This window comes from Hibiscus syriacus, unplaced genomic scaffold (assembly GCF_006381635.1).
Source record: "Hibiscus syriacus cultivar Baekdansim isolate YM2019G1 unplaced genomic scaffold, ASM638163v2 tig00111330_pilon, whole genome shotgun sequence".
NCBI lineage: Eukaryota > Viridiplantae > Streptophyta > Magnoliopsida > Malvales > Malvaceae > Hibiscus > Hibiscus syriacus.
This window is the reverse complement of record NW_024063059.1, coordinates 11,345,500-11,368,934: the sequence shown is the minus strand read 5'-3', so window position 1 is coordinate 11,368,934 and position 23,435 is coordinate 11,345,500. Positions and strand designations below refer to the sequence as shown.

The following is a 23,435-nucleotide window of genomic DNA, read 5'->3' as shown; positions in this document are numbered from 1 at the left end:
TTAGAATTTGGGGGGGGTTATTAGATTGGTTGCAAGGACAGTTAACATGGATGCTGATGCTTTAGCAAAGGATGGTTTAGGATGATTTTTATGTTATTGGTATTTTCAGATTGGTTTTTGGTTCCTGTTAGGTTGGGGTGTCCTTATTGTTGTAAGGGTTGTTTGGATTTATTTTCCATGGTTGTAATTATTATTTTCTATAATGAAATATAAGGCACTCTTTTTCTCCTTCCGCTGATTAAAGAGCTTCTATACAAGCTCCATTAATCATGAAGGAGGTTTTTAATGAGACCTTCAAATCTTATAAAAAAAATAAACTTGAAAATAATCTAGAGCAAGATTGAACCGAGAACACACCATCCCCGCTACCTTTCCACGCCAAACGGTCTTCACCCTTCAACAGAGGACGAAAATTATCCAACAATACCATTATTTCCATCCAATGTTCAAACTCACTATCCATTAAATTCCTCCTAGGTTGTAAATCCCACACCCACTCACTAGATTATTTCGAAAGCATAACCCAAATGAGTCATTAGTCCGATAGTTATTTAAAACTCCTTTCCAAATCCAAGACACATTAGAGGGCAAATTATCATTTAAAACAATAGAACTCATTCCCACATTATACTTAGAACATATCATTGCCTCTCACCAAGAGTCCATCTCTGTACCAAACTTCCATACCCATTTGCCTAATAAGGCTCTATTTCGTAGCTTAAGATCTGAAATTCCCAGTCCCTCCAACTCTTTATTTTTACAAACAGTATTCCAGCTAACCCAATGAAACCTTTTCTTCTCAGCCGATGAACCCCACAAGAAGTTGGCCATAATAGATTCTAGTTTCTTCCTCACAACCACTGGCATTTTGAAAAGTGACATATAATAATTAGGGAGTGTATTCAAGACTGATTTTATCAAAATTGGCCTTCCTGCTATGGATAGAGAAGATAATTTCCAGCATGCCAATTTCTGATAGAACTTATTCACAATCGAATCCCACGGTTGATTAGAATTTCTCTTTGCTCCCAATGATAATCCAAAATATTCTGTCAGAAACGAGTCTCTTAAACAACCAATAGATTCTACCCACTCCCCAACAATCTAATCTTGTAAATTAATACAAAAAATTCTGCTCTTCACCAAATTCAACTAAAGCCCCGTACACCTCTCAAATACAACCAAAACCCTCTTCAAATTTGCCAATTGCCCCTTAGAAGCTTTGCAAAAAATAATCAAGTCATCCACAAATTGTAAACAAGACAACATCGAAGAAGAATTATCAGAACCTATTTGAAAACCCTCAAACAACCCCAACACTGCTGCTTTAGACAACAACAGATTCAAAAATTCCCCCACTAGATTAAACAGGAGCAGGGATAAAGGACACCCTTGTCTCACCCCCCTAGAAATTTTAAAACTTTCAGTAGGAGAGCCATTAACAAGAACTGAAATAGAAGTTGAACTTAAGCAACTATATATCCACGACCTCCATCTTCTACTAAACCCCATACACTCCATAATTTGAATTAAAAAATTCCAATCAACTGTGTCATAAGCCCTTTTGAAATTCATTTTGAAGACGAAACCTTTCCTTTCCTTCCTCCTCCAAAAATCAATGGCTTCATTAGCAATTAAGGAGCAATCACAAATCTTTCTTCCCGGGATAAAAGCTAATTGAGATTGACCAATTAACCCTCCTATGCACAACCTCAGCCTTCTTGACAGAACCTTGGACAAAATTTTGTATAGTCCCCCTACCAAACTGATTGGTCTGTAATCCTCAATGCCAACCGGATTCTACTTTTTCGGAATTAGAGTAATGAAAGAATGATTGACACATTTCCCAAACTTATTCTCTTCATAGAAATCTTCGAAAAACTTGTGAATATCTCCTTTCAAAACCGGCCAAAATTTCTTAAAAAATCCCATATTCAATCCGTCTGGACCCGGAGCTTTGTTACTATCCGAAGACTATTGTCTCCCAAACTTCCCTCTCCGAAAAAATCATTTCTAATTGTGTAACTTGATCCTCTGAAAGCCTATTGAAATTCAATTCCAGCTTCTCAACTTCGACCGTCGGAATGTCATTGTAAGCGTTCTTGAAAAAATAAAAAATAGCAGCTTTTATCTCTTCATTGGCTCCTCAATCAAATTACCACTCACATTCAAAGAATTAAGAGCATTAATCCTCCCTCTATTTGTAGCACATTGATGAAAATACCTTGAATTCCGATCCCCATCCATAATCCACTGCGCCCTTGATTTTTAGAACCAAACTAATTCTTCTTTTTTATAGAATGACCATAGTTCACTTTTTTTCTTTTGCAACATCCACCATAGAAACGAAAGAATTCCTTTGTTGTAGTTGAGCTTCTTGATTCGAGATTAACTTCTCTTTGCTTTCAATCAAACTGTGTAATTGCATTATGCTTTCATTAGACCAATTTCTGATTTCCTCCTTTGTTTCTCTAAGTAACTCCTCAGTGCTCAGCCTCTTCCTACTCTTTACTTCTGAAATTTTCTTTTCCACTGCTTCCTTAAAACCCTCATCCTCCATGATATAATTGAACAGTCTGAAAGGTTTCGGAACCCAATTTAGTTTTCTGGATTCCAACGCCACAACATTATGGTCTGAAATTGATTTAGGTAATAACAACTGAACAACATCCTATAATAAACCTAAAAAGTCGTTCGAAACTAGAAACCTATCCAGCCTCACAAACGTAGGATCTTCCCTATTATTACCCCAAGTGAAACTCCCTCCCACCAAAGACAGATCCATTAAACTTGCTTGAAACAGAAAATCCCTGAATCACCCAATTGAATTTTCATTCAGAGATTTCCCCATCTTCTTTACCTGTGATAAGTGAGCATTAAAATCTCCAGCTACACATAATGGGCATCCCAATGAAGAAATAAAACTGGTTAACTCCAAAAAATGTCTCTTTATCAGCTTCAACAGAGGGCCTGTAGACATTAATAAAACATCACACCTCTTGGTTATCCTTTACTGTACCCTTCAAAGCTATAAACCTTGGTGAAATTTTCACCAAATGAGGTAAAAACCAGTCCTCATCCCAAAGAGTAACAAATCCTCTTGATGCTCCCACTGCCGGAGACTCCACCAACCCACCTAGGTATTTACCCCCCAACTTCCTCCTCAAACCTATATTAACCACCTCCAATTTCGTTTCTTGCAGAAAAAGAAACGAAGGTTTCTTGCAAAAAAAAGAAACGAATGTTTCTTATCTACAACCATCTTCCTCACTGCCCTAGCCTTTTCCTTCATACCTAAACCCCTAATATTCCAAGTGACACAAGATACACGAACAATAAAAAATAATTAAAAACCTTCAACCACTACTAAGGGTTAATACCCACCCTTCTCACTCCTAGCTGAATTGGACTCCGAAAACTTCTTAGCAAAATCCTTCTTTCCCCCCTTAAAGTGAACACCCAACATTTGGCTAACCTGCCAAGTTAATTCCATTTCGTCCTTATCAATCGAAAATTCAACTGCTGAAAAACTCTTCTCTGATTCACCTCTTTTATTCTTCTTAGTAGATCTGCTGTAAACTCTGTCACAGAAAATGGTAGCAGCATTGTGAGGACGAACTCGATTTGTTGGAGGGAAAGAACACCTCCTTGTAGGAACTTTACTAACTTGTACCCCATTAGATTCAAACTGAACTGCTGCAAAATCTAGCTCTGAACCCTCCAAAACATTCCGCTGAGGACCTCCACATTCCCCCTAATATTAACTAACTCATCAGGCTTGTAACCACCTCCATTTGAACTTGGACTTCCCTGAACAAGCACATTAACTTCTACCCTACCCATATTACCATTAAGCCCATTCACTTGGTCAACAATATCAAGTCCCAAGGAGACCTCACCCCTATTAACTACCCATTCTCTCTCTTTTGTACCAACCCCCAACTTTTCCTGCTATCCCTGGACATCACCAAGAACCGTCTCCTCTACACATACATCAACTACCACTAAATTTTGAAAAACCCCTTTTCCTTCCAACCTCCCATCGTAAATTGTGCGTTCCCCTTGTGACGAGTCCAATACCCATGCTTGTATATTGTTTTGAATATCTGACAACTCCTGCATACCCAACCTCCCGTCCTGCTCTTCGATGTCATCCCCATGGCTCTCTTTCGGCAATTTATCCTCCCCATTATTTACTGTTCCGTCATCTTCAACTATATCCTCTAACTCCGAAAAAAAATCTTCATTTCCTTCCACCTTAATCTTAATCATTAACGATCTCCAATACGTATTAATAGTGACATGGGGAGGAATATCAAAAGGACTTTCAACCCTCAATAACATATGAGCTACTCTACAATCCACTCTTTGAGCAGTTTGTTCCTGTATCTTAATCAGTTTGCCCCATCTTGACGCCAAGCTTGTGAAAAAAGAAACTGACCAACAGTTTAGAGGAACACCAATCATAGAAACTGCACAGCAAGGTAATGGAACACCCTTTTCTTCCACAACGTGCTCCAACCTTTCGAACCAAAAGGACAAAGCCTCCCACTTGTTTTCCATCGTTGCAACTTTCTCTTCAACAGTCCATAAAACTACCAGACAGGCGTTTTTTTGCATAACCCCATTTAACCACCTTGACATTGATTCCCTTAGATCCTAACGCCCTATGCACAAACTCAAGTTCGAATAATGGCTTGCAAATACCAGTTAAAGACGTTTTAAGCCATGACCTGTCCTCCATTGGAATAAAAACTTCGAACGGCTTCTTCACCTCCATCTTAGCTCCTAAACTCCCCACTTTCTGGCCCTCAACTTCTTTTGCTCCCACAACCGTATCCTTATATGACCTTCCATCGCAAAACTTATTCATCATCTCCTTTTTAACACTTGCAGTTGGAGACGATGGTAATTTCCTTAGCAACTCATCTACACCAGCATCTGTAGACCTTGTTACACTAGTACGCTTAAAGCTCCTCGAAGTACTTTTCTTCTGATACTTAGCAATCGACACCGATATTCTCCTCCCATCGAACGAGACGATATTCATTTTTTCAATTGCAAAATACATATCATCTTTGCTTGCAAAATACACAAAAGCAAACGTATTTTCCTTGTAATAAGGTCTCCTATTAACAAATGGAATGAACACCTTAATCACCTTGCCATAATGACAAACGATCCCATAATGCACTTCTATGCACTCGCCTACTAAGATTATCCACGAATGCAACCCACGAAACTCCTCCAGACAAAGAACTACTTCTGGCCGGACGAACAAAAACCTTCAAACTCTCCCTCACTCTCACTCTACCTTTCTCACTCATGATTTTATATAACCAATTCTGTTCTTCTACTCTTGGTTTTAAAATGCGGGATGCGCTCTGATGCGTTTAGTGTCCCGGGAGCCGATACGTGATGCGTGATGCCTGATGCGCTCGCATCACGAACCTGATGCGCCAATTTTCACAAAAAATACTTTTGAACTAATTTTATGCCTTGTAAATACTTATATATAAAAAATACTTCAATTAATACCAAAAATAGTTTAATACTACTTCATAAATGTTGAATAACATAATAGACAAGTACGCGTAGGAAAATCAAAACAACCAAAAGACAAATCAACAATAGCCCCCACTTCCCTTCCCCCCACAAAGTTCTCCAAACTTTCTCTAGTCACAAACTAAATGTCTCCAAGATCCCCATCATCAAACCCGAGCACGTCTTCATCTCCCTCATCATCATCAGTCACTCCAATGTCTTCCTCCATCTCATCTTCACCAACAAGAGCGAGTCTTTTTCTTTTATCATTTCTTGATGGGCCAACCCCATCATCACCTCCTCTTCTTGAACCTCTAGTGAAATGACTTGGCTCATTAGCCCCGGAAGCTCTACCCACCGCATCCCATGTAAGATCATCATCAAGAAACACCAAATCTTCTTCATCTTCATCATTTTCCATTCTACCCATCAACCATTCATTACTTTCATCAATATCATCCAAAGCAATAGGATCAGAGGTTCCTTTTCGACGTTGCAATGAATGATTGAATTTAACATAAACCATATCATTCAATCTTTCTTGTGTCAACCTATTGCGCTTCTTGGTGTGAAGCTATAAAAAATTAAATTGTATGTTAATTGATAATATATTTTAATTAAAGTACGAAATTTGGAAATATATACACTATTACACTTACGTGTTGAAAAACGCCCCAATTTCTTTCACAACTTGTGGCACTACAAGTAAAACTAAGAACTCGTATGGCAAACTTTTGCAAGTTAGGAGCCAAAGCTCCATATGTTTCCCACCATTCCGCTACAAGGAGCAAAAAATTAGAAGAGTAAAATCAGTATGCATAAGAGTAATAACATGTTTTTAATTTAATACATTTATAGAATTATTCTTACCCGGTGTCATTTGCTTCCTTTGCCTAATAGCCGAACTTGATAGTTTGTTGCTTCCCTCCTTTTCCAACTTTTCCTCCTTTGACAACATCTTCGGGATTAGGAGCGAAGAACTTATCTATAGGACCTTTTTGTCTTGGCTTTTTTCTTTGAGACATCTTGCTACTACCCCCTTGCACTTCAACACAATCATCATCTTCATCAAGATCATAGTCACTATAGTCGAATCTTCTTGAGTAAGTTGAGTTCATCTTTTTTTCTATGGTTTTCATTTCTTTTTTTTGCATGAAAGACCTCATCTCTTCCTTTACATGCTCTGGACAGTTTGGGCAACTAGTAACATCCGAAAAACCACCAATGAAATGCCATTTCATTCGATACACACCACCCTTCACTACTTTAGGACAAAAATGGCAACGAAAATTGTTTCTGCTGCTAGGCTCTTGCGTAGAATATTTCCTAGCTGGATCAGTTGATTTGTTGGTTGTGTTTGTATTTGAACCCATTGAGGTAGCACTAGGAGTTGGTTCCATATTGAAAATCACAAAAAAAAACAACTTACTAAAACACATAAAAGCTTAAACAAGTAGCAAGTAGCAAAACAATCAAACATCCCAGCAACAAAACATTGATATGAACAGATTAACAGCATTTAAACAAACTTTCTGATTATTGAACAAATGAGATTCCACAGTGTAAGATACATGTCTGCTTGTATTTTTGGCATGTTTTCTTTAGGTGTTTTATGAAAACATAGTTCGAATGTAATTGACATTGGTTATATTGTTATTTGCAGCTGAAACGTGGCAATTTCTTGTTAAGTTGCTTACACAGTGTGTATCATTGGAGATATCAGCAAGCAAGCGACGAACACCTAATTTAATATTTGCAAAAACTCTTAGAATTGCCATTCAACGAGCTGAAGATACTAAGCTTCCAGGTTAGCATCTGATTGATTTGTTCCTTATGATTTATACAGGATAAAAATATTTAGTTGCGTCTTTGTGTTATCAACAGCTGGGTAGTCTTGGATTCCTTTATCTTAACTCAAGGGTTGTGGTTTTCAGTCAGGTTAATATAATCTAGGGAATTTCTTGGCAAGTAAAATCCTTCTTGTTAATGCCAGCTAATTGGTGATTTCAACCGAAAATAGAAAATTGTAAAACTACCTTGCAAATATTTGGTGGCCATTGCAAACAAAGTCGAAAGGTAGTCCTAACCTAAGACTTAAATCTATTAAAGGGATGAAAAAAGTAGCAGCAGCCTCTTGTCAAGTCTATTACGAGTGGAAGGGATGAAAAGAAACAGTAAAATCGATGATAAATGTAAAAAAAAATTCGAGACTTACCTTCAAGTTTCTTCAATGGCAGACCTTCAATAGCAGGTGAGAAAGCACGATGGAGGGAAAGCAGCAACCAGGTGACATTTTATTAGAGATTTAGGTCAATTGAATATGGGCTTTTTAAGCCCATTCCAGCAATTAAGTTAGAAACATAAACTAGTCCAACTAAAAGTCCAAAAAAAATTACTAAACGCATCGGTCCGCATCAGACCGCATCAGCCACATCGGATCGCATCAGACCGCATTCTGTACCCCCTACCGCATCAGGTTGCCAGATGCGTTTTGACCATCGCAACAGACGCATCACGCATCAGGCGCGCCTGATGCGTGCATTTTTAAACCAAGCTTCTACTCTAGTGACATTCTGAAGAATGTGGATTTTCACATGATAGGTTCTACATGGAAGATGTTTCTTCAAATACAAGAAGTTTGGATACCCTAGTCTACGATGCCATAACATAATTTTGTCCTCTTTGAAGTGGATAGAGCTAAACCTCCTTGTGTGTTGTCTTTATTCCAAACATAGAGTCCATCATCAGCTTTAGCAGTGCCAATCATCCTCCCCGATTTATGTACTTGTACCACACAACCAATTGCAGAAAATTCAGCAAGAACGTTTTCATCCTTGGTAAGTTTACTGATTGAAAGTTAATTGCAGGACAAGTTTGGGACATGTAGGACTTTATCGGAGAAAAAATCTATTTTAGTTGTACTTTAACCACTCTAAACACCAATGAGTAAAAGCCATTAGCTATGCGGATTCGTGACTGATCATGACAGGGTGTATAGGTGTGAAACAAGGGGTTACCAGTCATGTGATCGTAAGCACCCAAATCGAGTATCCAAGAGGATTGGTTGTTAGATTCAAAGGTAATGTTGAGGACAATACCTTGAGTGGCTAGAGATCAATGAGCAGTAGAAGTACCAAGCAACTTATGGAGAGCCTTAAGTTGGATTTTGGTTAGGTAAACATCGAGAGCATCATCTGCAGCAGTGGAGTTGTTAGAGGATAACAGTGCAATCTTGTTATTCTTCTGGTTTTTCCAAGATAGCCATGAAGTTTGAAGCACTTTTCCCTAGTATGACTAAAACGATTGCAATGGTTACACCATGGCCTGATTGATCCATAATCATTTCTAGCACGGGGCTTTTGTGGTTGAGGGCCTCTGGAGATAAGGGTAGAGTTTTCTGTAGGACGATAACCACTAGTTGTCAAAGGTTTAGGTTCCTTGGAGTCTCCCATCATGACAAGGCGACACTTTTCTTCTATTTTATCTTCTGCAAATGCTTCACTGATGGTTGGTAGAGGGGTTCTCCCAGAATTCGTCCATGGACCTCATCTAACTCATGGTTTAGTCTTGCTAGGAACTCATAGAGACGTTCATTGTTGAGGTGAGTCATAAACTTGGTGTTCCACGCCTTCACCCTAGTCTGCCACGTAGTACATATCCTACTCTTGCCACAAAATTTTCAGATTGTTGTAGTAGTGAGTTACTTCAAGTGTTCATTGTCGGATATCCTTTAACTTCAGCTTGATCTTAAATACTTGGGAGGCGTTTCCAAGATCCGAGTAGTTTTCTTTGATTGCATCCCACATGTCTTTTTGCAGTCTTGAAGAAGAGATAGGTGCGACTTATATGGCTTTCCATTGAGACTATTGTAAGGAATTTTTTCCATCTAGTCAATGCTTGGTGATTATAAGGGAGGAATTAAGGTCACCTTGAGTGGTTCACTGATTAATATTCTGAGTCATTTGTGAGGTCTCAGTTTTAGATAGAGTTTCACCTATATCTCCCATGGGAAAATGATTAAACCGAAGAGACAAGAAGGATTAAATGTGAGGGATGTAAAGAGAGGAGAGATTAGAGATGAAAGGAACATGATCAAATGATTCCTAAAGCTCTGATGTCATGAACAAACTTAGAAAAAAGATTGTTATTTCTTACTAATTAGTTTATAGCCTTTGTAGAGATGACTAAGAACAAATAAGGAAAAAATCCCTAAAAATAAATAACTTCCCTAAGAATCAGTGACTAAGATTAGATCCTATTTTATAAGGTAACTCCTAGGACAATGGTAAGTAATCTGTCCTTAATCTTAGAAATTCCAACAATATATATTTTACTCGGGCTCGGGTCAAACTTTTGGATATGGGTATGTATATGACATGGTCAGGTTTTTCTAGTTTTTCCAAGTATTTGGATGATCCTTGGAGATCATATCCCAATATCCTTGTTATGGATACAAGTGTCAAGTACAAGTACTTCAAGAAGAGTTGGAGCAACATACCCTACGTTATAAGTGAGATTTGGCCAAGTTAAACCAATTTCTTCTTTCCTCCCCTTCAAAGCTTCTGGGTATTTATCGAACACAAAAGTTTGTGCTTTTGAGCAGTTACCTATTTCACGGCTTTTATTTGAGACATGGTTATTGAATCTGTATTTGAAAAATAATTAAATTGACCTATCGGTACGCTTGAAAACTCATGAATGAGAGAGTCAGAAACGTAGAGAGAGAAAGAGTGAAAGGACAGTCTTCCTCCGAGGAGAGATGTCTGTTTTCGTCGACAATCTTAGTAAAAGGGTATCAAGAGGAGCGTTAAGGGAATTATTTCATCATTATGGTCATGTTGTGCGGATCTTCATTCCAAATTTTACAAAGAAACCAAAATATAAAAATTCAACTTTTGCATTTGTTCAGTTTGCCAATGAAGAAGGAAGGAGGGCAATACAATACCGTCGAAACGATTTTTTTCCCGGATGAGATTTTAAAAGCCAAACCAATTTTTAATTATTCTCTTCAGATTAGATTTAAATTAAAAGTGAATGTGATTTAAAAAAGCCTCTCGTTTCGAAAATTTAGAAATTCCTTTACGATAAAAAAACATACAGTTCGAAGAGTCGCCATCAATCCTTGATTAGGGTGTGATTGGACACCCAAAACGTTTTATCATTTTATAAAAATTAATTTTAATTAAAACAACAAAATGAGATGTGTTACCAGAAAATGAGTTCGAGAATCGGTTGCGTGTGGGGAAGGATTAGCACCCCCACAATTCCCTAAATCGATACCTAATCGATTAATTAATGTCTTTGCAAAGAAATTTACAAATTCGAATTTAATTTAATTTTTTGATCCCATAAAACAATAAAAGTGTGGTTTTAAAAAAAATAATAATTAAATACTAAAATAGTACAAATAAAAATTTAATCAGAACACTTAATGCTTCTATACAAAATATAAATATAATAATATTATATATATAATATCAAAGCCATTTTAACACACATAATTAATGTATTACACGTGATACAAGACATAAAAAAGCCACCATTTATACAACAAACATTTATATATAAATATATATTAACTTAATGAGCATAAACAATATTTTTTTTGCATAAAATAACCTATTTTCCCTAAAAATATGTGAACTTCCACTAGCTTCAAAACATGGATTACCTAATCTTTTGGCAATTTAGTGAATGATTTATAAACTATGTTTAGTGGGTTTAATAAAGAAAAGATTTCTTTTATGCTATATCAATTAACAAATATAAATATACTATTAATATTATTTACTTAAAGTTTAAAATAACATTTTATTAAAAATAGATAGTAAAATAATAAAATAGAAAAATAAATACTTTAATGACTAAAATAACATTTAAAGAAATAAATGAAATAATATTTTATGCTATATCAATTAAGGAAATGAAATAATAAAATTATATACTTACAAAATTTAAAATAGAAAAATAAATACTTTAATGACTAAAATAATAAAAACTAACATTTAAAGAAATAAATGGTAAAATAAAAATTTAATGTATTAAATTATAAATAAAAAATGATCAAAATTTTCAAAATTAAAAATATTAAATAATATAAGTATTAAAAAATGAAATAACCTAAAAAATATTTAGGATTAAAATATAATAAATAAAAAATGTGAGGACTAAATTATAAATATAACATAGTTTAAATCCAAAATAAAATGTAAGAACTTTCATTTGATGACTAAAATAGAAAATGTAAAAAATTCATCACCAAAATCAAATATTAACGATACTAAAATAACAAGACTAAAAAATAATAAAATATGCATGTCATATTCGAAATTTAACACAAAATATAGAATAAGTAATCAAAATAAATAAAACGAGAATTACAGACCCAAATCACAAGGAAATAAACTTCATTAGTGACCAAAACGCAAATGTTACAAAGAAGAGACCCTCATTGTGTGGTTAACTCGATCACTAATTTCAGGGGAAAACCTAATCCCAAAACGACGTAGTTTTAGTTAATATACATATATATATATATATATATATATGAAATCTAAAGCCAAAATCCACATATCTTCTCATTTGGTTTGTTTTCAGAATATGAGAGAGATAAAGTTGAAAATTCTTTCAACTTTCCCCTCGTTGGGAAAGGAACCCGCGGCGGCGCAAACCGGTTCCGGCGACCAGAGGTACCCAACCTCCCTCAAAATACTTATTTCACTCTCAACCTATTCCCCAACTTATCTTAGCTTAAAAACACTTCTCAAGTTATAGATCTAAAGGTTTATACCTTTCGAAAGCTTTGAAACTTAACGTCCGATGGCTTCCCCGATCGGCTTTGGATCTCCAATGTAAGTCTCTCTTCCTCTGAATTCTCTGTTTTCCGAATGCTTCCTCTGGTGTCTCTCCGTTTTGCTCATTGTTTTTCCCCTTACCAAATGGTTACATGCATCCATTTATAATGGATTTTAAGTGGATTTTCGGTTATGGTTTCTCCATTGATTCGAATAGTGGTAGGGTAACACTATTTTTTTAGATTTGTTTTATTTTTTAGTGTATTTCGTGGTGGATTTTCCACTAATTCGGGCAGTGGTAAGGCACAATATAATTTCTGGAATTTTTATTTGTTTTAGTGGATTTATTTGGTATGATTTTGGTGCTATTTGGCGTAAGGAGTGACGATCTTTGGTGGTTCGGAGAAAGCTTGGAAGCTCGACAACCGACTGGAGTGTTTAGCAGTGGTTGGAACATGCTCAGCGGTGTCTTGGACGATGACAGCGATAACAGCTGGATGATAGTTTAGTTTAGGGTTTTGAAACCCTAATCTAAATTAGGTTAGTCATTGGGTTGATTTTGGGTCTTGTAAATATTGCATTTGGACTGGTTGTATTGGCTCTAAGTCTGGGCCTGCAAACACATGTAATAATTTTATTATTAATAATAACTAAGTCTGGGCCTGCAAACACATGTAATAATTTTATTATTAATAATAATAATAATAATAATAATAATAATATAATAATAATAATAATAATAATAATAATAAATATAATATATGTTTTTAATCTTGATCAAAAACTGGTGTCTACAGCTGCCCCTCTTTGCACATTATTGTGTTAACAAGAATAGGGCAAAGATGAAAAAGACAACCAGTTTCTGTCCATTATTTCATCGTTGTTGGATTGAGCAAGTTCTTCTCATTATGAACTTCTTCTTTCTTGTTGGATGAGTTCTTCTCATTATGAACTCTTCACTGAAAACACTGATGCAAGGTTGAACAAGTTCTTCTCATTATGAAATTCTTCCTCGTTGGATGAGTTCTTCCTCGTTGGTCAAATTCAGTTCGAGAGGATACATTTCCCTATGTCCATGCGAGAAAACTCAATGTTTCGCTCATAAACATAAGGCATGTACCCCAGAGGTTACTTGTTAAAGCCCATGCGGAGAAAAACAAATTTTCTCATGTAAGCGTAGCGTTCACCTCTACCTAACGGGACAGAGCAGAGTTAGAAGGCTCTAAATATCGAATGGTTATAGCGACAGTGAGGGAAACTCATAATCATTTGCCTCGATCCAAGAAAATCAACATACTAAAGTGAATGTCAGAAAACTGAAACATGTAAATCACACGTTAATACAACTATTTATTTGTTAATCAAATTACAAATTAAAATGCAAACAAAAAATTGAAACATACCAAGGATCATAAACCAAATTAAAACGTACTAATTTTATTTGCAAAGGCAATTAATTAATCGACTATCGGTCTGACTCTCTAAAATAAGTCCCCAGCAGAGCCGCCAAACTGTCGAAACGATTTTTTTCCCGGATGAGATTTTAAAAGCCACACCAATTATTAATCATTCTCTTCATATTAGATTTAATTTAAAAGTGAATGTGATTTAAAAAAACCTCTCGTTTTTTAAAATTTGGAAATTCCTTTACGATAAAAAAACATACAGTTCTAAGAGTCGCCTCCAATCCTTAATTAGGGTGTGATTAGGCACCCAAAACGTTTTGTCATTTTATAAAAATTAATTTTAATTAAAATAACAAATTGAGGTATTTGTTACCAGAAAATGAGTTCGGGAATCGGCTGCGTGGGGAAGGATTAACACCCCCATAATGCCCTAAATCTGTAACTAATCGATTAATTAATGTCTTTGCAAAGAAATTTACAAATTCGAATTTAATTTTATTTTTTGATCCAATAAAAGTGTGGTTTTAAAAATATAATAATAATAAAAATACCAAAGTAGTACAAATAAAAATTTAATCAGAACACTTAATGCTTCTATACAAAATATAGATATATAAATTTTATATATATAATATCAAAGCCACTTTAACACATAATTAGTGTATTACACGTGATACAAGACATAAAAAGGCCATCATATATGCAACAAACATTTATATATAAATATATATTAACTTAATGAGCATAAACAATATTGTTTACATAAAATAACCTATTTTCCCTAAAAATATGTAAACTTCCACTAGCTTCAAAACGTGGATTACCTAATCTTTTGGTAATTTAGTGAATGATTTATAAACTATGTTTAGTGGGTTTAATAAAGAAAAGATTCCTTTTATGCTATATCAATTAACAAACATAAATATATTATTAATATTATTTACTTAAAGTTTAAAGTAATATTTTAATAAAAATAGATAGTTATAATACAAAAATAGTAAAAATAGAAAATTAAGGAAATGAAATAATAAAATTATATACTTACAAAATTTAAAATAAAAAAATAAAAACTTTAATGACTAAAATAACAAAATCTAACATTTAAAGAAATAAATGGTAAAATAAAAATTTAAAGTATTAAAATATAAATAAAAAATGAACAAAATTTTCAAAATTGAAAATATTAAATAATATAAGTATTAAAAAATGAAAATAATCTAAAAAAAATTTAGGATTAAAATATAATAAATAAAAAACTTGAGGACTAAATTATAAATATAACATAGTTTAAATCCGAAATAAAATACAAGAACTTAACGTCCGGTGGCTTTCCCGATCGACTTTGGATCTCCAATGTAAGTCGCTCTTCCTCCGAATTCTCTGTTTTCCGAATTGTTCCTCTGGTGTCTCTCCATTTTGGTCATTGTTTTTTTCCTTACCGAATGATTGTGCATCCATTTATAATGGATTTTAAGTGGATTTTCGGTTATGGTTTCTCCACTGATTCAATTAGTGGTAGGGTAACACTAATTTTTTTTTATAGATTTATTTGGATTTTTTAGTGTATTTCGTGGTGGATTTTCCACTAATTCGGGCAGTGGTAAGGCACAATATAATTTCTGGAATTTTAATTTGTTTTAGTGGATTTATTTGGTATGATTTTGGTGCTATTTGGCGTAAGGAGTGACGATCTCTGGTGGTTCGAAGGATGCTTGAAAGCTCGGCAACTGGTTGGAGTGTTTGGTAGTGGCTGGAACATGCTCGGCGGCGTCTTGGATGTTGGCAGCGACAACAGTTGGATGATAGGTTTAGTTTAGGGTTTTAAAACCCTAATCTAAACTGGGTTAGTTATTAGGCCTATTTGGGGTCTTGTAAATATTGCATCTGGACTGCTTGTATTGGCTCTAAGTCTGGGCCTGCAAACACATGTAATAATTTTATTAATAATAATAAATATAATAATAATAATATAATCTTCTGAGACTCTTGGACCATTCCTGGCCACCGTGGTCGGCCGTCGCCAGTGTCCATGACTAATGGACTACACGGCCAAGAGGGGCTCCTTAGAGCATGTGGATTTTTTTTTGGCTTTGAGCAAAATGAAGAAATGAAATGTGGGTTTCAAAACCCTAGCGTTTGGGTTAAAAACAACCATATGTGCGGCGCCGTTTTTAGAGGTGGGGATTTCATGAATTTGGCGCATGAGTAAATCTCTCGATAAAACCCTTTCCATTTGTAAATTTTCCTTTTAGTCATAAAATGAAAAATTTCATCTTTTCAATTAAAAAAAAACAAGGAGCAAAACGGAGAGACACCAGAGGAAGCATTCGGAAAACAGAGGAGGATTCGGAGGAAGAGAGACTTACATTGGAGATCCAAAGCCGATCGAGAAAGCCACCGGACGTTAAGTTTCAAAGCTTTTGATATGTATAAACCTTTAGATCTATAACTTGAGAAGTGTTTTTAAGCTAAGTTAAGTTGGGGAATAGGTTGAGAGTGAAAGGAGAAGTATTTTGAGGGAGGTTGGGTACCTCCGGTCACCGGAACCGCTGTGCACTGCCGCTCGCCATCGCGAGCTCCGTCGCGGGTTCCTTTTCCAACGAGGGGAAAGTTGAGAGAATTTTTAGCTTTCTCTCTCTCATATTCTGAAAACAAACCAAATGAGAAGATTTTGAGAGTGAGGGATATAATTGTCACCATTCAATAGATGACATGTGATAGAGGCTGAAGAAACATCAGAATGGGGTGAATTAATGAGGAATTCCAAAGTGACCTCCGATGAAGAAGTGGTGGAATTCATGATCGACGGCTAGATTTAGGGTAAAAAAAGGAAAAAAAATCGGCTAGCTTTAGGTGAAGGATTGGTCACCTAGCTGATACCATGTTGAAAATAGGACTAATGTAAAGTGAAGTAAAAGGAATTGGATGATGAAATAAATTAAATGACAAAGGTAAGAAAAAGTGAAAAACTTCACTGTCGTATATTCAAGTAACAATAGATTACAAGTTTAATATGTATATATAGTAGGTGAGAACAACTATTTAATTTAAACTAAACTACTTAGTAGTTATCCTTATCTAACTTTCTAAGAGTTAATTTAAACTAAACTACTTAGTAGTTATCTTTATCTAACTTTCTAAGAGTTAGTGTATATTAAAATCCTAATTAATTATCCTTATCTATCGCATAACCTACAGGTTGTGCACAGTCCTTCCCAATGCCATTCTTATGATTTTCGATATTTCTTTTTTTCTTTTCAGAATCTTCCTCATGATGCTTATAAGCTACTTGTTGTTCCATCACCAATTGGAGGTGTTCGTTGGATTAGTGCAAATACAATTCATTATCATAGCCAGGTAGATCTCTCCTTGTCCAGACACTTGAACTGGTCTAGTACTTCTTTATGAGATTACGTTTTGCTAAAGTTTTGATATAGTGATCCACATTATATAATTTTTTCTAGTTTATCCTTAATAATCCTATAACTTGCAAGTCTGTTTTTGCAGTCAGCTTCATGTGCACTTGCTTTGAACAGTTATGATGTTTCTTTTGATAACAGGTCATGACTCTCTCTCTCTCTCAAACACACACAAACACAAATGTTTATTCACCTGGTCCTATTATGTACCTGCACCTACAATATGACACTGTTCTTGCATAATTTGCTTTTGACTGGCATTTGTATTATTGTATATAATCTAGTTGTTTCTGAAATTAAAATCTCAAAGAATTGGGATTTCCATTCTAATTTAGGCATTGTTTGTAACCTCCCCATCCCCCCCAATTTTTTTTTCTCAATCAAGGGCTTAAAATGTGTATCACATCATCAATAAATTCCTATAAGTCTTATCTGAAATAAATACCATTATCCAAGAATTCTTGGAATTTAATCTTGAATTCTATTGACATCTTTATTGATATGTCACCTCAACAGTTGCAACTGTCAATGTGCTTTACAACAATGGTGCAAGTGATAGAGTGTGTGTTTAGCCATGCTTGTTTCATAGAATGATAGCATGTCCAAGTTGTCAGTATCAATTATTTCTTTGAGAAAGGTGGTGGATTGCACATGCTGGTATATGAAATTAGTACCTTAGGCCCTTCGCATTCCTGTGTGAGCATGGTCATCACTGTATTTATGTTTATCTGATCAATCTTGATGAGTTGTTGGACTCATTTATTTGTTTTAGTAATTTCATGTTGGTTTTGGCAACCATGGCATTAATTGATTAATATCTCGCTTTTTTCCTCAATGGTCTATTTTGTTAGTGGCATTTGATATAAATGTTAAACATGTTAAGCATCTAACAAAATTCTCTTTGCTTTTGTTTCACCTTAGCTCCTCTTTCTGGCCTTTAACACTGATTGTGTTCTGTATATTATTTTAGTCAAGAACTTCCAAGATCAAGTTTCAATGTAGAAGTGGATGTTGCTAATGCAACTTGGTTATTAAATGATGTAGCTTTGCTATCAACAAAGACTGGAGAACTACTACTGCTTACCCTTGTTTATGATGGGAGGTAAGCGTTTTCATTTGGTTGTCATTTTTCTCTTGTATGGTATTTTCCTTTAATAACCTATTCTTTTCTTTTGTTTTTATGGAATAAATAATTTAATCGGTAGACAGTCAAGATATTGCAGAACAATCTCTGTTGTGGTGCTGGTGGGGGAATAGTTTAACGAGGTAGTTGATTGTAAAGTTTTTTCCCTAAGGAGTGTTAAGGATTGTAGTTTTTTTTTTCTGTTGCTCTTAATATATTGGTGTATGTTATTGTAATAGTTAATCTATTCAATAAATTTAGGCACTCTTTTTCTCTTTCCGCTAGTTACTCCTTTTGGAGTAATATAAAAGGGATGTTTTTAACGAGGCCTACAATTCCTATAAAAAAAAGAAAATGTTATCATATTATGACCAAAATAAGAAATAAAATATGCATATAAGTGGCAGTAATGAGGTCTTATCACTCAGAAGGTTTAGATTGCTGGCAGGAGTTATGTTGCAAGTACACCCTTGTTGATATCTGATATCTGATATCTGATATATGATAATATTGCTTTCTTAAGTTTAATTAACTTGTTTCTATTTTGTTCCAGAAAATGGTTTTCCTATTTGAAATTGTTGTTCATAAAACTAGAACAAATTAAAATTATTTTTGTTTAATAAGTATTATCATTTTTATCTTTTAATTAATTGTCAGCTTAAGCTAAGAGAACATATGACTTCTTGAAGAGTGCTTGATTCCCTCTTTTGGAAGTTCAAACAGAAAACAAAATGTTGGAAGAGAAATACTTTACTCCCTCTGGAGTAATGCTGAATGTTGTTTTACAGGAAATTAGCGAAGTTTCTACGCATCTTGTTTCTTCATACAAAGGTAGATCAGTGCCTGGAGGAGTTTCATGGGTAGCATTCGTGGACAACCTTAGTAGGAGAGTGCATAGAAGTGTGTTATGGGAACGTTTTAGTTATCATGGCAAAGTGATTAAGGTGTTCATTTCGTTTGTTAATAGGAGACCAAATTATAAGGATAATATGTTTGCTTTTGTGTACTTTGCAAATAAAGAGGATTTGCTTTATGTAAAGGAAAGGATGAATAATGTCTTAGTCGATGGGAGGAGAATAACGGTGTCGATTGCGAAATATTAGAGGAAGAGTATTTAACGAAGGGAGTTTTTAATGAGACCTCCAACTTCTATCAAAAAAAAAGAGGAAGAGTATTTCGAGGAGTTCGAATCGTAATAGCGTGGTGGGGGCTAGAGTTGCAGGAGCAGAGGAGCAAATTGGGAGAAGTTCAAAATCTCTAGTTGATGGTGGTGGGAAGGAGTTGCTGAACAAGTTTTATGATGGTAGGTCATATAAGGATACGGTAGTGGGAGTTAAAAAAGTTGAGGGCCCAAAGGTGGGTAGTTTTGGAGATAAGAGGGAGGTGAAGAAGCCTCTGGAAGTTTTCATTCCAATGGAGGAAAGGACATGGTTGAGATCGTCTTTAACAGGAATTTGTAAGGCGATCCTTGAAGTTGACTTCGTGCAGAGGGCTTTAAGAACTGAAGGAATCAATGTTAAGGTGGTAAGGTGGGGTCGTGCAAAAAATGCATGTTTAGTAGTTTTTCGAACAGTAGAGGAAAAAGTTGCAACGATGAAAGATAAGTGGGAGGCTTTATCCTTCTGGTTCAAAAGGTTGGAGCCTGTCATGGACGAGAATAATGTTCCATTAACTTACTGTGTAGTTTCTTTGATTGGTGTTCCTTTAAATTGCTGGTCAGTTTCTTTTTTCACAAGTTTAGCATCGAGATGGGGCAAACTCGTGAAGATTCAGGAACAAACTATTCAAAGAGTGGATTGCAGAGTGGCTCATATGCTGGTAAGGGTTGCAAGTCCGTTCGATATACCACCCCAGGTCTCAATTAATACTTATAGAAGGTCGTTTACTATAAAAATTAAGGTAGAAAGAAGTGAAGATTTTTTCTCGGTGTTAGAAGATGTGGTTGAAGAGGAAAGAACAGTGGATCCTTGGGCGGAATTTGTCGGACTGGAGCCAAGGGGATGGTGTCGAAGGTCAGGATGGGCAAATGGGTAGCCAGACGATGTCAGGCTCTCATAACAGGGTAGAAGCATGGGTCTTAGATTCTCCACATGGGAGTGGCATGCTTGTCAATAGGTGTGTCATAGGGAAAGAAGTATTTAATAGTAGTGGGGCTGTTAACAAGGGGATGGTGTCGAAGGTCAGGATGGGCAAATGGGTAGCCAGACGATGTCAGGCTCTCATAACAGGGTAGAAGCATGGGTCTTAGATTCTCCACATGGGAGTGGCATGCTTGTCAATAGGTGTGTCATAGGGAAAGAAGTATTTAATAGTAGTGGGGCTGTTAACTTATGTTCTGTGGAGACAGTACCAGGTGGAGATCCAGGTCAGCAGGAAGTGTTGGGGGACTTTATTGATGGAAGAGAAAGGGGCTTGAGCATGGGGATGTCTCCTTGGGGCAAGAAAATGTTGACAAAGAGAATGGGTTTAATGTTAGAATGGGTACGATAGAGGTAAGTGGGCCTGTTCAAGGAAGTCCAAGTTCAAATAGAGTTGGTAATAAGCCTCTTAAAATAAGTAAATTGGGGGTGATATTCAGAAAGAATTACAGGTGAAGAATGGGGGAGTCCTACAGCATACATTTTTAGAGGAAACAACAATAGAAGATGGTTCAGTAAAGGAAGTCTCTAGTGGTTCACAAGTAAGGAAATTGCCTACCAGGAGGTGTTCTTCTTCTCCTCCTACAATTCGAAGCCGTTCGAATTATGCTGGTACCATCTTTTGCAATAGAGTTTACAGCAGGTCAAATAAGAAAAGTAAAAGAGGTGAATCGGAGAAGGGATTCTCTGCAGTCGAATTTTCGTTAGAAAATGAGGAACTGGAATTAACTTGGGAGGTCAGCAAAGTGCTGGGTGTTCATTTTAAGGGGGGAAGAAGGCTTTTGCCGAGAAGTTTTTGGATACTAGGCGTGAGGAAGGCGGGAATTAATCCTACCTTTCTATCGAAGGTGATTATTTTTATTTAATGGTAGCTGTTTCTTGTGTCACTTGGAATGTTAGGAGATTAGGGAGGAAGGAAAAAGCTAGGGCAATGAAGAAGGTGGTTTTGAATAAGAAACCTTCGTTTTTTTTTTCTACAAGAAACGAAGTTGGAGTTGGTAAACCAGTCTATGAGAAGGAAGTTGGGGGGTAAATTTCTTGGTGGTTGTGTTGAGTATCCCACAGAGGGAGCATCAGAAGGAATACTCACTTTATGGGATGAGAACTTGTTTTTTCCTCATTTGCTGAAAATTTCTCATAGGTTTGTAGCTCTGAAAGGTGTAGTTAAGGAAAGTCAAGATGAATGTTGTTTTATCAATGTGAATGGGCCTTCTGTTGAATCGAAAAAAGGCGTTTTTTGAGGAATTAATCAGTTATATTTCGACTTTGGACTGTCCATTATGTGTAGTTGGAGATTTTAATGCTCATTTATCACAAGACGAGAAGATGGGAAAATTACTGAACGAAAATTCGATCAATTTGTTCAGAGATTTTCTGTTTCAAGCAGAATTATTGGATCTTCCTTTGGTTGGAGGGAAATTCACTTGGGGTAACAATAGGGAAGATCCTACTTTTGTGAGATTGGACAGATTTCTAGTTTCCAACAATTTTCTAAGTCTATTCCTGGATGTAGTTCAGACACTACTACCAAAATCTCTCTCGGATCATAATGATGTGGCGTTGGAATCCAGTAAGTTAAACTGGGGACTGAAACTTTTCAGACTTTTCAATTACATCATGGTCGAGGAGGGTTTTAAATAAGCGGTTGAAAGGAAAATTTCAGTTTTGAAGAGGAGGAAGAGGTCGAGCATTGAAGTGTTACTTAGAGAAACTAAGGAAGTGATCAAAATATGGTCTAATGAAAGCAGATTGCAGTTACCAAGATTGATTGACAGCAAGGAGAGGTTAATTTCGAACCAAGAAGCACAAATACAACAGAGTAATTCGTTGGTTTCAATGGTGGATATTGCAAAAGAAAAAACTGAATTATGGTCTTTGTACAGAAAGGAAGAATTAATTTGGTTCCAAAAATCAAGGGCGAATTGGATTCAGGATGGAGATCGAAATTCGAGGTATTTTCACCAATGTGCTACTAATAGAGGGAGGATCAATGCTCTCAACACTTTGGATGTGGGAGGTATTTTGATTGAGGATTCAAAAAAGATCAAAACGTTCATTTTTGAGTTTTTTAAGGATGCTTACAATGCCAAGCCAACAATTGAGGTGGAGAAGTTGCATATGAATTTTAACAGGCTCAAGGAGGATCATGTTGCACTCTTAGAAAGGAATTTCTCTGAGGAGGAAATTTGGGAGGCAATAGGGTCATCGGAGAGCAACAAAGCTCCGGGACTGGATGGATTGAATATGGGCTTTTAAAAGAAATTTTGGTCGGTTTTGCAAGGAGATATTCAGAAGTTTTTCAAAGTATTCTATGATGGGAAGAAGTTCGGTAAAGGTGTGAACCATTCCTTCATTACTCTTATTCCAAAGAAGTCGAATCCGGTTAGTATTGAAGATTACAGACCTATAAGTTTGGTAGGGGGATTATACAAAATCTTGTCTAAAGTTTTGTCAAGAAGGTTAAGGATGTGTATAGGAGGGTTGATTGGTCATTCTCAATTTGCTTTCATCCCGGGAAGGCATATTTGTGATTGCTCTTTAGTAGCTAATGAAGCCATTGACTATTTGATGAGGAAAAGAAGGGAAGGCATTGTGTTCAAAGTAGACTTTAAGAGAGCTTATGATACTTTAGATTGGGGTATCTTAATACAAATTATGGAGTGTATGGGGTTTAGCTAAAGATGGAGATCATGGATATTAAGATGTTTGAATACAACTTCAATCTCAGTGCTTGTTAATGGTTCTCCTACACAAAGCTTTAAAGTTTCTAGGGGGTTAAGACAAGGATGTTCTTTATCCCCACTTTTGTTTAATTTTGTGAGTAGGGATGGCAAAAAAATCCGAATCCGACGGGGAAAACAGAAAACCGAATTAAACGGGGATGAGAAAAACCGTTTATGCTAAATGGGTACGGGGACGGGGAAAAACCGTTTATGTTAAATGGGGACTAGGACGGGTTTAGTAATCCCCGCCCCGATATCCGGCCCGATAAATATTAAAAATAATTATAT

General features: G+C 35.8%; 1 pseudogene; it reads left to right on the top strand.

The window, feature by feature from the left end:
* Positions 1-23,435, top strand: part of LOC120158826 — a 79,140-nt pseudogene that overhangs the window by 20,381 nt on the left and 35,324 nt on the right.